This window comes from Carcharodon carcharias, chromosome 20, assembly GCF_017639515.1.
Source record: "Carcharodon carcharias isolate sCarCar2 chromosome 20, sCarCar2.pri, whole genome shotgun sequence".
In the NCBI taxonomy this organism is placed as follows: Eukaryota; Metazoa; Chordata; class Chondrichthyes; order Lamniformes; family Lamnidae; genus Carcharodon; species Carcharodon carcharias.
In genome coordinates this window covers 95,963,818-95,982,439 of record NC_054486.1, presented here as the reverse complement: position 1 = coordinate 95,982,439, position 18,622 = coordinate 95,963,818, and positions in this window count along the sequence as shown.

Below are 18,622 nucleotides of genomic sequence, written 5' to 3'. Positions count from 1 at the left end.
CTGCTGAAGCGCTCAGCCATTCCTTTGTTATCTCTAGGATTAACTATTCCGTTGCACTGCTGGCTGGACTCCTACAATTGAGGTCATCAAAAACGCTGTTGTCTGTGTCCCAACTCGCACCAAGTCCCTCCCCTATCACCCCCGTGCTTGCTGAACTACATTGGTTCCCGATCAAGTAATACCTCAATTTTAACATTCTCATCCTTATTTTTAATCTTCTCTTTGGCCTCACCTTCCCCCCCAACCCCATCTCTTTAACCACCTCCAGTCCCACAACCCTCTCCAATTCTGGCTTCTTCAGCATCCTTAGCTTTAACTGCTCCACCATTAGCGGCCCTGCCTTCGCCCTCTAAGGCCCTAAGCTTTGGAATTTCCTCCCTAAATCTCTTCAATTCTCTGATCTCTTTCTCATTTCAGACACTCTTTAAAATCTATCTCTTTGACCAATCTGTTACCCATCTGCCCCAATATCTGCTTATGTGGTTCAATGTCAAATTTTGTTTGTTAACTCTCCTATGAAGCACATTGGGACACTTTACTACATTAAAAGTGGTATATAAATGCAGGATCTTGTCATTTGGAAGTTCGGACAAGGGGCCACCTGAGAGTGTATTGGTATTTATAGGGCATCCCAGTGAATGTAGTGATATTTGTAAGGAACTCCTTGAACATGTAAGTATTTGCCAGGGATTCACAGGAATGTATTAATATTTGCAGAGAATCCCCAGTACTGTTTTAATAGTTTCAGGGAGTTCCTGGGAGTCAGTTAATACTTACTGAAAATTCTGAGATTGTGTCAATCATCCCCAGATTGCATTGACTTCTTGGGAACCTGTTAACAACATAAGGAATTCCCAGGTGTGTGCTTATATTTTCAGAGAGTCCCGGGAGTGTGTTTGTACTTTCAAGGAGTTTCTGATGCAGAAAGGTTCGAAAACCACTTCTGCACAATATCGCAATTGTCACTAAAAGATAAAATTGCCATTCTAGTACTCCACATCTTAACCCCGTACTAAGAAATGCTGTAAATTCTGTATTGTTAGAATCCCTGTGGGGGAACCATAAAGCAGAGTAATCAAATTTACCAATTTGAAGAAATTATACCAATTTGAAGAAATTAAATAAGATTTCACTTTTTGTACTTTTTAACTTTAATATGAAACAGAACCCCTGCAAATTAAATGTTAACTAACAGACAAATAATACTTCAAATAAAAAGGTAAATTTCACTTTAAATAGTCAATACAACAGAAATATATCTTATGCAATCACAAGCATTTGCATTTGCACAAATGTGCCATTACATAGCTACACAGTTACACAATATGCTGTTCTTTATTCATGAGGGGTAGGTCAGGAGTCCTATCCAACAACTGCTTTCATCCCCGCGTTTCACAGGTACGATTATCATTCAATAAGGTACCTTCTAAGAACCCACGACAGTCCTGATGGTGTAGCCTTCCAAAATTCCTTTTCAGCCAAACAACCAATAACACCCTGATTCACAGTTTGCTGTTTCTGGGAAAACCACCAGATCTTTAGCATCTCTGAGCTAGTCACATAACTTTCCAGGTTTTAGTCCTTTTTAGCCAGCTCACGCATTGGGAGGAATTTTTAAAAAAATTGCACTAAGTGCGGTAGCAGGCGGGTAAAATGGAGTCCTACCTGCCACCGAAAATGGTGGGTTTTCATGCCATATCGTCCCAAGCTCGCCTCATTATTTATTCTGTCCTGTGAAACACGCCATTTCCATGGTGGGCGGGCTCTCATTCACCCGCCCACCATCACCCAGTTATTGCATCACGCCGGTCGCCATGTTTAAAAGGTAACTGCCAGCATAGCGCTCTTCACCAGCAGCTCACCGCCGCTGCCCAGGGAGATATGACCAGCAAAGGAAAAAGGACTGCAGCCCCCCGCTCAACAACGGATTCCCCGAGTGGCTTCTGGATGCCGTGGAGGCCCACTGGGATGTGCCCTACCCCCGCCCTGGCTGCAGGATGGGCAGCAATGTCACCAACCAGCTTGGGAGGCATTGGCAGCGGTGGTCAGCGCAAAAGCCCTGCAGAGGAGGACAGCCACCCTGTGCCACAAAAGAATGAATGATCTCCTCCATTCTGCTAGGGTAAGTTACACTTTTCCTCACTCTCAACTCACACACTCACAAATCCATCACACATCCACAGGGCCCTCATTCTCTGCCAGTGCAAGGGACATCACCATTCATTCTTTCACTCACACCTGCATTGTTCTCAGCCCATCCATGGGGCCACTCACCGCCTACACAGGCCAGGATTACTTATCACCTGACCTGACAGGCATTCTGATACACTCTCTCCATATCTATCCACTAGCACGCAACAGGAGGGAAAGGTGGCAGACGGGTGGAGGGATGCCGGAGATCAAAGTTCTGACAGAATTTGAAAACAGAATCATCCATTGATGATCGGGACCGGTTCTGTGCCGACAGTTATGTCGGTGCTGCTCTACCAAGTGAGGATCCAAGGTGCAACATCCATCAGACAACCATGCCGTGAGTGATGTGTCCCCTTTCACAGGCCACTACCATGCGCTAATTATCTCCCTTTGCTTTCGCAGGCACATCTGCCAAACAGCCGACGGACTCCATGACCCAGGGCCTCCAATCAAGCCCTGAAGAAACCTCTGAGGAAGAATCTGAAGGCACCCTCCATGAAGTCCTGTCACAGCGCTCACCCACCCGCTCTGCACCAGTGCAGAGGCACACGCCTCGATGGGACCTAGCTTTAGAGTAGCCACGGGATCACAATCTGATGAGCATATCGTGGTTTCTGATCCACAGTAGGCAGAGGCAGTGACCTCCCAGGTCCCTGGAGCTTGGAGGGCTGCTGGGGGTCAGGACATTGCTGGGTCCGAGTCAGATGATGAGCCTCTGGACTTGGTCATGTCACAGTTGCTGGAGCTGCAAAGGCAAGCTCGGGAACATCAGGAAGGGATGTCCGCTGCACTCCTCAGATTGCAAGGTACGATGGAGGAGTCTATCCATCTTCAGGCTGAGGTGATAGTGCCAGCATTGGAACACACCTAGGATAACACTGGCAGGATGGCGGATGTCATGGAGACCTTAGTTCAGGAGGTCACTCCTGCACTGCTGCGTGGGCTGAACTCCATCGCTGATGCCATAGTTGGCCTCCAACAGTGTGTATGCGAGAGGGGTGCTGGGCAGCTTGATCTCACTCCAGCTACCCCTTCCACTCACGGAGTCAGCCAGGGGCTCTCGGGCACCAAGAGGGAGGAGGATGACTGCACTGTGTGCAGTTCTGGAATCCACATTAGGAAGGATGTGATTGGACTAGAGAGAGTGCAGAGGAGATTTACCAGGATGTTGCCTGGTCTGGAGAGTTTTAGTTATGAGGAGAGATTGGATAGACTGGGGTTAGTTTCCCTGGAGCAGAGGAGATTGAGGGGGGACTTATTGAGGTGTATAAAATTATGAGGGGCATAGATAGGGTAAACAGGAAGGAACTTTTCCCCTTGGTGGAGGGGTCAATAACAGGGGGCATAGATTTAAGGTAAGGGGCAGGAAGCTTAGAGGGGATGTGAGGAAGAATTTTTTCACCCCGGGGATGGTGGGAATCTGGAACTCACTGCCTGAAAGGGTGGTAGAGGCAGAAACCCTCATAACATTTAAGAAGTATTTGGATGTGAACTTGCGATGCCATGACATACAAGACTATAGGCCAAGTGCTGGAAAATGGGATTAGAATAGTTAGGTACTTGTTTGACCAGCGCAGACTCGATGGGCTGAAGCGCCTTTTTCTGTGCTGTAGAGCTCTATGACTCTATGACTTTATGGCTATGACTTCGATCAGCAGATGCACACTCTGGGGCCATCCATCCAGATGACTCTGGGAGTGACCGGCCCATCTGAATCCCCTCTTCCTGTGACCTCCGCAGCTCCAGCTTCACAGGCTGAGGACGGTGACACTGCCACACAGCAGGACCCCGAAAGCAGGCTGGGGCTTACCGAATCTCGGCTCTCCACAAGACGCCTGCCAAAGTCATCACAGACAGGACATCACAGCCGGCAGGCTGCCTCCACCTCTGCTGTGGATGTCCAGAGAACACCAAGAAGTAGCAGCAGCATTAGGAAAATTAAGTAAAAGTAAAAGTAGTTGCACAGCCTGGGCATACTATATGTACATACCATTCACTATTGTCAATAAACTCCTAAGAATGTCTCCCTGCCTATAGCTCCTTGTTCTGATGAGCAGTGTTCTTGTCACTCAGATGTGAAACCTTTCTGCACCAAGATAAAAGGCAGATGTCTCAGTCCAGGGCGCCTTCCCTGTGCTCTCTGCAGCCTTCAGACCACAGTGATGGCCCATCCTCACACTCCCTGGAAACATTACTGATGCCTGCAACTTGGCGGTGCTGGTCATTGCTGTCAGAATGTAGTGGGCAGGCGCCACAGAGTTCCCTCATTCTCTCTGTGTGCTCTAAGGTGGGGCTGGCTCCCATCACATCAACATCTGTGACCAGTGATGCTGTGCACCAGCTCCTGAACGGCCTTGATCATGGGGTGCAAGCGAGCTGTCCTCGGCCAGACAGGAGTCAGACAATCTCAGAGGATACGTGACGATCTATGGGGTGTCCTCACTGCATGTTGTCATCATCCTCCTGCCATCGAGTGACTATTAGGGCCTCCACTGCGTCTCCATGACAGGCAAATTCTCACAGAGGGTATGTGCGCTGCCATAAGCCAGGCTGGAGTCAAATGTTCACAGCTGCAATGTGAGGATCTATAGGGACATCTCACTGCATGTTGTCATCATCCTACACAAATCTAGCAGCTATGAGGGCCTACTGAGTGCACTTGCCTTGTTTAGCTAGTGCAAGAGCCTCATCCCCATCATCGTCACCCCTCATCCTCATCCCTGTCAGCATCCTCCTCATCCAACGAGACCTCCAGCTCCTCCATCTCCTCCTCAGCCAGCCCGTCTCCCTGTTGGAGTTCCAGGTTGTAAAGGGTGCAGCAGACGACGACAATGTTTGATGCCCTCTGTGGGCTGTATTGCAGGGCTCCGCCTGACCGGTCCAAGTGGAACTGTATCTTCAGCATCCTGATGGTCTGTTCCACCAAGTTGCGAGCTGCAGCATGAGCCTCATTATAGCATCACTCTGCTGCAGTCTGAGGCCACCGCACGGGTGTCATCAGCCCCGGCCTCTGCTGGTAGCCCTTGTCCTCAAGGAGCCAACCCTGCAGCCTTTGTGGACCCTGGAAGACTGCCGGGATCTGCAAGTGATTCAGGATGTAGGTGGCGTGCACACTCCCTGGAAACCGTCCGCACACCTGCAGGATGCATTTCTGGTGGTCGCATACCAGCTGCACGTTCAGTGAGTGGAAGCTCTTGTGTTTGATGAAGTCCACCAAGTATAGTGACAGAGTGTAAGCACCACATGAGTGTAGTCAATTGCTCCCTGCACCTGAGGGAATTCTGAGATCAGAGCGAATCCAGTGGCCCTTGCATCCTGGCTGTCCTGGACCCGGCTGAAATGCACAAAGTTGTGTGACATAGAGAAGATGGCATCCGTGACCTCATGGATACATTTCTGGGTGGCGGCTTGTGAAATCCCTCAGAGGTCACCTGTGGAGCCCTGAAAGGAGCCACTGGCGTAGAAATTGAGCACCAAGGTCACTTTCACAGCCACTGGCAGCGGACGTCCTCCATGTCCCCTTGGCGCCAAGTCCTGCAGTAAGCGGCAGATGTGAGCCGCAACATCCCTAGACGTATGCAGTTGTTGGTGACACTGGTTCTCAGACATCTGCAGGAATGGCAGGTGGTATCTATAGACCCTGAGTGTCGCTAGGTGCTGACCAGCCAAGGCTCACTGTCACTCCTGGGTAGCGTGTGTAAGAGCCCCTGCTGTCCCCTTCTTCATGATGTTGCTGCTTCTGCCGTTGCACAGCCAGGAGCCTCAGTCGCTCTCTCCTCAGTCTTCTATGGTCTCTTTAGGCCATCAGGCTTATAGCTAGGTCACCAGGATCCATGATCCTGATGTGGTCTTCCTGCAGCATGAAAGAGAGAGAGAGAGGCGTGGTTATCATGGCTGCACTTAGCACCTTTCCTGGCCCTGTGTGACCGCTCCTTAACGTTCCCCAGAGAGTGCTGGTCACCCCTCGGATGGCCAGAGAAGAGTGCGCTGTATGGCTGCCCTGTCAGCCTGTGACATGGGGGAGACAGGTCCCAATCAGGATGCTGAGGTTGCAAGGGACTCTGAGCCCCTCCAGCAGTGACTGCTACATGGCCAGCGTTGGCGAATAGATTGTATAACATGTGGGCCAGATCTTTCTATATATTGGTTATTTGATGGTAGGGCCTGACTCAAATGGCAATTGCTTCTTCTCAGATTAATTGACAGTTGATTTCTCCCTTTTGGGGTCTACTTGGTGTGTAGAACTGTGCCTGGGTATCTCTGGGCCTTACTGCTGCCATTTTGATCCCTGGGAAACATACCCCTAACCAAGGAAAAATTGCCTATTCCCTCCAGCAGAATTTTACGTTCCTTCTTGCATTGGAGTGGAATTTGGCAGAGATGGATTCCAACCCAACTGTTGGTCTCTTCACCAGTCCTTACATTTGACCTCTGCTCCATAAGGAGCTGAAGCTACCTGCCAAGACCACAATTCCAATGGAGAAAGAACATGCATATTTCCCATTGCATTCCGCTGAAATCCTAGTTAGGGCATTAAGAAGAGGTGGGATGGGATGGGGGAGTGCACAGTAGTGGGTAGGTGCAGTATGTAATCAAGCTATTTGAATATTAGTCTAAAACTAAGTGACACTTTCTTTAAGATGAATACAAGCAGTTATGAAATTTGAATTATTTCTTCAGCCCAAGCCAGTGAGGGAAAATGTAAAGTAATAAAGCTTTGTTCTAGCTCTGTATTCAGGTGGAGAACTGCAGGTCGAATTTGGCCTCTGCCAGAATTTACATTTGTGATTATTGATTTTTTAAAAATTCAAAATAACCTTCAGGAGCAAAACGGAAGAAAGGCGAACACACAGAGAACTCATGAGTGTTTAGATCATTTTTACCTCTGGAAATGCCATCAAATCAACATCTAGTTGTATTTCTGAGCGAGGAGATATCATTCCATGTCAGATTGACTTCAACAGCTGGGAACAATCAGCATATGATCCACACTAGAGCAGAGAAATCCGAAGAAAAATTTCTTAGATTGCCACAGAAAAGCACAATCGCAGGAAGGAGCAGGCGGTAGTAACCCCTGCATCAACGAATGACAACCAGAAATGATATCCACACTGCAACTGACGATGACAACTCTAACTGGAGTAACCACCCGTTACATAGCAGCCAAGTTCCACCAAACCAGAGCAACAAAGAATGTTAATATTTGTGGCACTATTTGAAAGTTGTGTTTTGCTATTTCTTGTCTGGACAGTTGACCTTTCCCATCTATACTTAGAGAAAAGACCCTACTACTTTGCCTCTCCTTTGATATATGTTGTGTTGTAGACTGATCCTCAATCTACAGTAAACTAGCTCAAGAGCTCAGATGTCCCACTTGAACATGTATTCTAATACGACTCCATATTGTAGTGTTTAGGTTATGCCTGTTTACATTCAATATCCATTTTACAGCTACCAGTTTGGTATAAAATGATTTAAGTGTGTAAATTATTGTCTTATTTTGAGCAAATAGCCAGAAGTATGCATTTGTTTCCTTCTTCAGTACCTGCGCTGTGCTGAATTATCTAGGGCAGCCAGTAAAATGCTACAATCAGGCTCAGTGCTCTCTGGGTTGGGTTGGGGCCTGGCTGAGGGGGTTAAATTATCTTCGGCTTTATTATCTGATTGTTATCACAGTGGTTCCTATTGGAAATACACTTCTGCAGTTGTTTGATGAGTGCAGGATCAGGCTTTGTTTTGAATGCTCTCACATTGGTCTCTCCAGTCAAATATCTCAAATTAATGGGACACTTGTGAAGCTTGTCTCCTTCGGCTTGGTGATGGAAGACCCATGGAATTATCCTCTAACATGAGTGAACATCTTCAGGAGAGGAGGGGAGCAAAATTTGAAAGGAGAAAGAAGAAGCCTATTCCCCTGCAAAACAAATGCCAGTATTGCTGCAAATAATTGACACGCTGCATTAAAGGAATCTTGTTTGCCTCAGTCCGATCCACAGTAGTGTGACATGAAAACCTTCCTAACTCCAATCCCCTAATCACAAGTGTTGAAAGATTACTAAAATGCTTCTGCATTTGCATCACTTACTGTAACATGTTCAAACGAGATTAAATTTGGCCCAAGCAAAGGACCAACAAAGGCCTATAGTAAAGGACATGCTTGGAAATAGTAGGAGAAAAGATGCTTTACACAATCTGGATTTTAAACTTTTGGAAAACCAAACAGTATTGCACCTTTTTGGCACCTTTTTAATCATCTCTTGTTAGTATTGTCTCAAGGAAAATTTATGCTGGATACGTTTAATTTATGATGTAAAAAATGGAGATTGAATGGATAAGCTCCTCCCTACCACACGTAAATGAATGATTTGGATTTGAATCTGAATGGATGTTATATTTCTGCAGCAGCAATACTTTGCTGCTTTCTTGCTTCAGGCTCTAAATTGGAGCCGAACTCTGAATCATGTTTTGCATTGGAAATAAAGATACCACACAGGGTGGGATCATTCAAAAGTCATTGGTTGTATAGGAAGTTTAATGTCATTCAACAGTGAAGGGCACCACCAAGACTGAGAAGGTATGAGAAAAGATAAATCAGAAGGTATTGGTCTGCATCAAACCTGCAGCCCTGTACAAACCTGTACAAGGTAAGGAAGTTTGAGGGAGGCTTGTGGACTACAAGAAAAAGGAAAGATCCCAGAATTCGAGGAGTTCCACAGCTTCAGATCTTTGGAAGAAATTAATTAGTTGGATTATTCTAGTGCTTAGCCCATATACTGGGGCATATACACTTAACCTTCTGGCATGATCCCAGTTGTTTGGAAATTTGAGATTAATTTTACTTTTCTCCAAACCTGAAATGAGCCATTTCCACTATAAGCCATTTGGCAAGTGTCAGTACCTGAGAGTGGCAATAATTGTAATATCTTACCATTTAGTGAAGTGTTCGATTAATTGAAACAAAAGATCATAATTAGGTTTCAGAAAATCTTGGACTAGCAGACTGAGAATAGTCACACTATTGGCATACGCATACAATGTACCAAATTAATGTAATAACCAATCAGAATAAAAAGGGGAGCTTCATGGTATTATTTGCATAGCAACAGTAATTGAGACATTGCAAATTTAGTGACAGACCTCACTACTGAATGACATTTAGGAGAGCTTCCTCTACAACAGATGACTTTTGAATAATCCCACCCTGCAGCTTGTGCTGGATTGTGTCTTTATTTCCTGTGGAAAATATCATTCAGATGTGGGCTTTAACTTGGGGCTTGAAAGAAGCAAACAGCAAACTAGTGCAAAAGTATAACAATCATTCTGCTTCAAATAATTAATTGACTTGTGTTAGAGCAACCTTTATCCATCCAATCTCTGCTTGTTTACTGCAACTTAAATGTGCTCTATTTTCTCATTAGGACAATAATAACTAAGGAAACAAAGAAATGAATAGGTGATCAAAGACACAATACTATTTGGTTTTCGAAAAGCTTTAAAATCCAGACTGTGTAATTCAGAGTTGAGGAACGCTGTCTGTTTAATGATATGACCACTAAACCATTCAGGCTGTTACCAAGTTCATTTCCCTACTCATTCCTTGGAGATTGCTTGCTCGGAACCAGTTAATTTAAATTGAACATGGTACTCAGGATAAGAGAGACAGGCTGCCAAGCAGTGGAGGCCCCAGCAGGCCCAGCAGCCTGGGTCAGGGAGATGGACAAAAACGGATGTTCTGCACTTCAGGTTCCCATACCTTCATCTATCAGTGCCAGGAGGGAAGCCGTCATCTTTCTCATAACCTAATTGTGGTTCGAGATATGCATTTCTCCTTTTTTTTCATAGGAGGGACACACTACATATTCGTTAGGAGAGCACATCATTTCTATTCTCCTAGGTCAGTGTGGGAACAATTAAGTGTGGAGGGTGCAGCCAGTTTTCACTGTGCGGCGGACAGTTGATGAATGTGCGAGCAGGCAGCGAGTGACAATATGCAGACAAGTGATGTAATTTGCAAATGGATACAGCGAGACAAAGTCATGAACAGCAAGGATTTTTTTTTTTGTTTTTTAACAAAAAAAACTGTGGAAAAAGGCGCACACACAAAGACATTCATAATATTTGGCTATTTTATAAATATCTATGTAATTTCTCCAAAGTGCTAATGACTATTTGATGTGAATTGCACTATAAATAGGAATTTTCATTAACCCCTTGAGTGCTGAAACTTCTGCATATTGTAATTGTGAGCATATTCTCTTCCAAGGTTCTGAAGTTTCAGGATAGCTACATTTGACAGGAAAATGTGGTTTTCATTGAACAAAGTTAAGCTTTAATGAGTTTGCAATGCTCTGCTGGGGCCAATGCTTTCACTTTCTTAATGTGAGGTACCCTATTTGAAATATAAAGCCCTGCTTATTTAGAGATCAAAGAGGAGTTGTCTGTTCAAATACATAATGTCTTCATTAAAACTGCCTTTTTGCCTTGATCTTATTAGGGGGTCTATGTCAAATTGAGTCCAAGGTGAGCTTGATTTAGATTGATCCAAATCCAAATGAATGATTTCAAAGGGGTGTTAATAACTGAAGAAGATATCTCAACAGACTTATACTAAGTCTATAAATACAGACCTATGGAGTGACACATTGGATGCATGACATGCATCCTATCACTGTTCCTTTTGACAATTGTTTCCACTCTTACCAGAGAATCTCCTGCAATGGCCCTTCTTCCACCTTTTGCATAGTTGCCACTAGAGTCTACCAAGGAACAATCCTTGGCTCCCTCCTCTTCCTTGCCTACATGCTGTCCTTGGGCAACATCAGGCCAACAGGATAAGGTTCTACATGTACTCTGACAACACCCAGCTCTCCACTACCCTTCTTGATCATTCCATTACTTCTATGTTGTCAGTCTTCTTGCCTGACAGATCTTTCTCCTTCTCCTTTGAGGTTGTTAACTTGTCCTTTCTGAGCCCAAGCAGAGCTCATATATGAACACCATACTCTTCCCAACACAAAGACCACCTACTTCCACCTCCATAACATGACGTGTCCCCACCCCTATATCAGCTCATTTGCTGCAGGACTTCTCACCCATGCCACTGCCACCCCCGACTCAACTATTCCAATATCCTCCTGGCCAGACTCCCATTTTTCTGCCTCTGTAAAGTTCAACTTATTCAAAATCCAGCTGCCTATTCTATCTTGTACCAAGCCCCAATCCTTACCCTTCCATATCTCTGTAATCTCCTCCAGCCTTACAATCCCTCTTATAACTGTTAAGCAAACCCCTCTCTCTTTGACCCATCATGGTGGCCATGCCTTCAGATGTCTAGGCTCTATGCTCTGGAATTCCCTCCCTGAGTCTCTGCCTGCCCATTGCCCTCTCCTCCTTTAACACCCCTCTTAAAGTTCATTTTTTTTGTCAAACTTCTAGTCACCCCACCTAACATCTCATTCTTTGGCTTGGCATTCACATCAATCAGGTCTCTATGGGTTCAGATGAAAGGTTATAGATGAAAATATTAATTCTGTTTCTCTCTCTACAGATGCTGTGAGACCAATTGAGTATTTCTAGCACTTCTTGTTTTTATTATTTATGGCATTCAAATTTAGTTTGATTATGCGTTTATGCGTTATGTGTTTGGCAGTCTCCACTACCCTGCCTGGCAGTCCATGCTACCACTTTCTTAGTTTATATAGTAACTGCATAGTATATCGAGGGTGGGTTCCCTCAATAAGAACCAGTGAAAAGCTTTGATCTGACCTGCCCTACAGGTAGTAACTCTTTAGTGGTGCTTATCTGGCTTCTATTCTCTTTCCTTCCTCTTTTGGATTTTTTGTTCAATTAAAGGTTATTTCTGCTTTGGAAAGGCTCTGTATTCTTAGATATTTCATATGGGCAAATGATAAATTTAACTCTTAACACAGGAATATGTCACACGTGAATGTTTGTACACTATGATGGAGAGGTCAAGTTTGCTATGAAGATTACAATATTCCAAACACTGTCTATAGTGAGTCACCTAAAACATTCACATTGTTTCCTCCTCCACAGATGCCGTCAGACATACTGAGTATTTTCAGCATTCTGTTTTTAATTCATATAAAGGTGTTTTTAGCAACAGTAATGTTTTTTTTTTGATTGGTATATGGATAATCAAAGTTTGATTTTGGATTGTAGAACTAACATTTGACCTCCAAAAACATATTGAGTGAAAGGAAACCTAAAGATATCCCAAGTTAAATTATTTGTATTATTTCATTTGCAAGAAATAATTATACATGTGCATACAGAAAAGAACAGATAGACAGATAAATACTAGATAAAATAAATACATTGCAAATAAAATAAGCAGATAGATGCCAGATTAATTAGATAGTATATGATAGTTGGTATGTAGAGAATAGATAAACAACAGATTAATTAGATTGCGCATGATTTTATATATATATATTTTATATATATAGAATAGATAGATGATGGATGAATGAAAAGAACATGAAGAAACAATAACATCCATGTTTATATCTAGATGTATTTAGAAATAGAAGCCTCTCTAAGAAATTGCTTACAGATTAAACATACCTGCCAAAAGAATTGAAGTACTAGCTTTAAAGGGCAAGTCTAAACTGTTTTGGCAGTGCTTGCTCTTTGCTATTAAAAACTTTGTCAGATAAAAATGTATCCCTCCCCCTGTTTGAGTTTCTGTAATTATTCCTCCTTCCCCAAGCCCCTGATGTCCTTTTTTATTGCATTCATCTCCTTCACTGACAGCCTCCTGCTCTTAAATCAATCTAACTACACAAAGGTTGCTGGTTGGTTGATATGTAACTTTCTGAAACCGGCCAGAAATTGACAAGATGATTGTTGGGAAAGGGGGAATTTCCACAGCATTTAAAGACAAACATATTTTCATTTGATTCACCCCATCACAGATGATATTCAATCTTTTAGGCTATCAGGTCTGCTAATATTACCAGCTGCATACCTGAACAATTTCACAGAGACCAAGGTGGTTTACATGCAGACAGTAAAAAGCCTTATTATGTGTTATCTGCAGCCATCATTACTGGGAGCCCATACTGAATAGATTTATGGATAATGAAACAGTAACATATAGAAAGACTTCGCTGTAAATGAATTTCATGGACATTTTTTCCCCTCCTGTTCAATCATTTTTAAGTAAGCATTGGTTTTTCTTTTATCAACATTGTTTTTATTTTCCTGATTCTTTGTGCTGAGCATTGTGAAGGAATTGGCAGGAATTGGAACAATTTTCCATGTTGGGTGCTCAACAGGAGCATCAAACACCCCTAGCTCAGATATGGCACAGCCAAATATAGAGTTTAGGCCCCAACAATGAGTTTTAATCACAACCTCACGATTGGACAGTTCTACTCTGAAACCAGCCATCCTTATTTCTTCTGTAAGGTTGCCAATTTTCTCCCAGCGCATGAAAAATTTTCAGCAGTTTCATGCTGTGGACTCACATTCACTAAGAGTTATTTTGGAATTGCCCAAGCTCACTTCCTTTACTGCCAGTGAAGAATGTGAACATTCATCCCATTAGTCTGTTGAAATGCCACCTGATTAATCCATTGCATGGCCCAAACACCATCTACAGAAACATACCTTTTTAAAAAAGCATTGTTATCCAATTCTTCTCTTGACTTTAAACAGCACTGACTACTAACACCTTGGGAGTTACCAATGACTATAGAAGCTTAACTGAACCAGCCATATTAATATAGTAGATGTCAAAAAGAAAAGTTGATGAAACTTTCCAATTTGGTGTGAGAGCAGGAAGTAGCACCAACTCAGTCATCAATATACCAGAAAAAGAGGTGAGGGGGAAGACCCAAGTAGGGCTATAGCAAGGAATGTTCCATATAGTCCATGAAAAGGTAGGTCATAGCTAGGACCCATATGGATTCCCTTTGCAATACCTTTTATTTGGAGGAAGTGAATGGAGCCATAAGACAAGTTTAATGAGCTTTTTAGTTCCTTTTCAAATGGTGTTAATAGGGATTATTGGAAGTGGGTTGGACACTTCAGTTAACCCAATACCTCTGTTGAGTTATACTATGGCCCCAAGAGGTGACTAGCTTCCATCTTGAAAGTCCTGTTTCGCGGAGGTGAAGCATTCATTCATTAGAGAGTATCGCAGAGCTGATGCAAGTTTCTGACTGCAGCATTCTGTGCACATTCAAAAGATGTATAGACTATGTTTGTAAATTCATAGCCAGGTGGCATGTGGAAAGAGTTCTCTTGCTGCTCCAGTCATGCACAGGAGTTCATAATGGGAACACAATCACTGCAGAGCATCCAAATACTATGGTAGTACTTGAAGTGGGTGAAGTAGAACCAGTCACAGGAATGTCACACAGTACAATAAATTTCACCTCACTTCTTATGTAATGGGATTTATCAAAACCCTCATTAACCCTTTGGTTTTACTCATTAAAGACTCAGTAGTTTTCTCAGTAATTTCGATAATCTGTACACACAACTTGACTGGGACAAGAAAAAAAATCCAAGAGAAAACAGAACATGAGTTTAAAGAAGCCTTTAATTGCACATCTTCGATGTCATACGTCTGTTGTCTTTAATTACAAACCATCTGCTCACCTGTGTACAGTCTACTCCCAGCAACATGACACCGACCTCCTATTGCGGAGACAAAATAAAACAAATTATGCTATCTGTATTATATAAAATAACAGATGGTTGAGGTGGATCACTAAGGTTGTATATAGTTCTGTGTTGGTCCTGAGCTTTAATATAACTGTATAGCTCTTACATATCTTGGCCTATAACCACATCAAGATCACATATACCTTTATTTTTAATGTGCCCCTGATCATCCATTATTCTGTATGTATCATTGTTCCTGCAGCTGATTTTGTTTCACTTTTTTAACCAAAATAATTAAATTTTTAAAAAAGCCGGGTATTTGATTTGTGATTCAACCTTAAAGTGTAATTTTATTTTCTAGATGAACAAACATATTCTTGAAAGGAACAAAAACAGAGAGACAGCGAGAGAGAGAGGTGGGGGAGGGAGAGGTGGCTATCCCAGATCCCAGTCTACATGGCAGATAATTTTATTCACCTCCATACATCACTGCTCAGCGTATTAATAAGTGGGTGAGAAGAAGTGTGATGAATGACAGACAGCCACAGTGTCTCCTGTTTTATGAGTTTTAGTGTACAGCTCGGAGAGCACTGGAGAAATGCAAGAGCAAAGCAGCAGCGTGAGGAGATTTCAGCTGTTCAGTCTCAAAGCCAGAGAGCACTGAAAGAAAAAAATAATCACTTCAACTAGTTTTTATTTATTGCAGTAAGTCTCCTTGTAAACATTTAAAGACCATTATTTTTATGGTGTGCATGAAGTATATGATATTGATTGTTACATACATACGTCAAGATAAAATGAAAACTGTATTTGTAAGCTTTTTTTAATTATTTTAGGACGAGTATATACACAGAAAATAACATCTTTAGCAATTGCATGGATGCTTAATTTATATCAGTAGGGACGACCTTGGTGAGTCAATTGGAATAAATGCATACTATGCCTCCCAAAAAGCTACGTCCAATTTATTTTGTATCATGGTGCAGGTCACATTTCCAAAGACATTGAGCTAAGTATCCAGTATAGTTATGGATCTGGAAACTAGCTTTCTCAGATAGTTAGTTCTCAGGCCAACAGTACATTTAGGTGGCCAATTATTAATATTCATTACTTTAGCTTTATTTTAATGTTTCACCCAAAATTTAAGAGATAAAATGTAATTCCGTGCAGCTTGAAAATGAACACTATGCCAGCATGGACTTGATGGGCCAAATAGCCTTTCTCCATGCTGTAAAAACTCTATGACTGTGGAGGAATCTGGGCTCAACCAGCTCACACATGTTGAAGTTCAGGGCAGTTTCTGCATTACCTTGCAGTAAGGCAACTGATTTGCTTTGTATGTTCCCAATGCAATGTATGCAGTCATTTTTTTTTTGGAACAAGTGCAGAAGCTTGCTGTTAGTCAATAGGAGGTTGCTTGGGGGTCCCAGAATTGTCTGACAGTCAGATCCACCAGCCATACTTTGTGATGATGAGTTCCATCAGTCTTCAATGGAGCTATCAGGTAGAATACCTTTGGAAGCACCCATGATTGTTGTATTTTACGACAGAGCACAAAGACTTCTTTTTTTTCTCTTATCTTATCCACCTTTTTTCCTTTTCCCAAAAGAATCTTGTAAAAACAAATGTAGATTGATGGAGAGAAAGAGAGAGAATTAACCCCCTACCTCCCAGAGTAAGCTTCATACTCTTGAGCAACTATTGACAATTATGGATGATATGTTACAGTAGTGCAAGCTGTCATTGTACAGCAGAGGCAATTAAGGGGAATCAAACACACAAGACATGGACCAAGTCCAACTGACATTCAATATGTTCAGTTAATTTGGAGTGGATTTAGCTTTAAATTTAATGCAATATGGTGGATTTCACCTGCTGCATGAAATCCTGACCTGGACTGACCAAAAAATCTGGGGGCTGAGCTAAGGGGTGGATGCTGTTGTAAATGGAACTGAGAATTGGAAGTGTCTAGGATTGGGCTATTCTAAATTGAAGATCCAAATTTGCCTGGCGCCTTTCATTTATGGTATTAAAACAAACTGAATATAGGCGCTGAGAGCATGAGTACCAGCCATTAGCAAAGGCTTGAATTGTGATAGTGGATTGGGATTGGGAAGGTTGCTGATGCATGTTTAACAGAATGCACGGGTGGGAGGGGATCTGCTGAAAATCTCATCCGACACAACAGATTGACAGACTACATTTATTAAAAATTTGTTCATGGGATGCAGGCGTCATTGGCAAGACCAGCATTTATTGCCCATCCCAAATTGTCCTTGAAAAGGTGATGGTGAGTATCTCCTTGATGCTCTGCTGTCCACCTGGTTGGTATCTCTTGTGGAGGTACACATTGTTGTTGGGTTGGGTTTTGATTCAACAACACTGAAGCCCTTTGTTGTGTCCAATGCATGGGTTGATGGCAGGTGGTCTGTCTCATTTTATTCTTATTAGACTTTATTGCAGCAGTTTTGATACAACTGAGTAGCTTGCTAGGCCACTTCAAAGGGCAGTTAAGAGTCATAGTGCTGTAGGTCTGGCGTCACAGGTAAGCCAGACTGGATAAGGATAAGGACAGCAGATATCCTTCCCCAGAGGGGATTAGTGAACTGGATGGGTTTTTGCAGCAGTTCAATTATTTCATAGTCACCATTACTGACAGTAGCTTTTAAATTTGAGATTTATTAATTCATTGAATTTAATTTCCCCAGCTACCATGGTGGGATTTTAACTCAGCTTTCCAAATCGTTAGTCCAAACTTCTGGATTATTGGTCCAGAAGCATAACCACAATGCTAGAATTGCATAGTGTGAACAGCACAGAAACAGGCCATTGGGTCCAACTGGTCCATTATGGCATGCAACAGACAGGTAACACCGTATGAAGTAGATTCTGATGTATTCCAATGGAAATAAAAATTTGGGGATGGAGATGTCAAAGAGGCTCATTCGCTATCACCCGTTTCATGCTATTGCACAAAGGCAAGAGTTATTCCACCTGCATCACCAGGATGCCCAGTTTGTGTGTTGCACTTTCAAACTGCACAGAGTTCTGCATATGCTCAGAACTGTGGCCTATTTTAGCACATTTTTACCACGTGACGATTGGAGCAGATATTCATTGCTGTTCAATGAGTAGAAAACTTCGGGCCCCTGGAAGCTGATAGCTCAGCTTTTCCTTGGGTTGCCCTGGGCTACTGCGAGATTCAGCCCCTCTTATTCTTTGGGTGAGTGTCAATTGCAACTGGTCAGTTATTCTAAGTTGCTGCTGGTAACAATGTCACATCAGAGGACCTAGATAAAAATGCCAGGGATGTTGAAAAGATCATTGGACATGACAAGTAACTCCTTGCTATTTTTGATCAGACAAGATAAGCAGCTGCAGCACTGATATACTAATGGATCTCCCCCCAACCTGACATTTCAACTAAGTGACTAACTTCATTATTCAATAGCACCATGGTAATTATAATACACAATTATACAAACTGAGTCGTATCCCCCAGCTTACAATAGTAAGTTAAAAATAAACTCCATTGGAAGGACTAGTACAAATTTCCTAAATTACTTGCTACATCTGACTGTTTCTGTCTATTTACTTCTAAGTCAACGTTACACTAAGACCTGGTGATAACCTTTTGATATACAGCCTGTGCAATTATCATGTGTGTGCAGGTATTGAAATGCAATACTATGACATTGTACTCCTTCTGCATGACTACAGTAGTCCTTTCCATTTACAGCTACAGCTAAGTATACTCTACCATGGTGATCAAAGAAATTGAGGGAACCAGCAT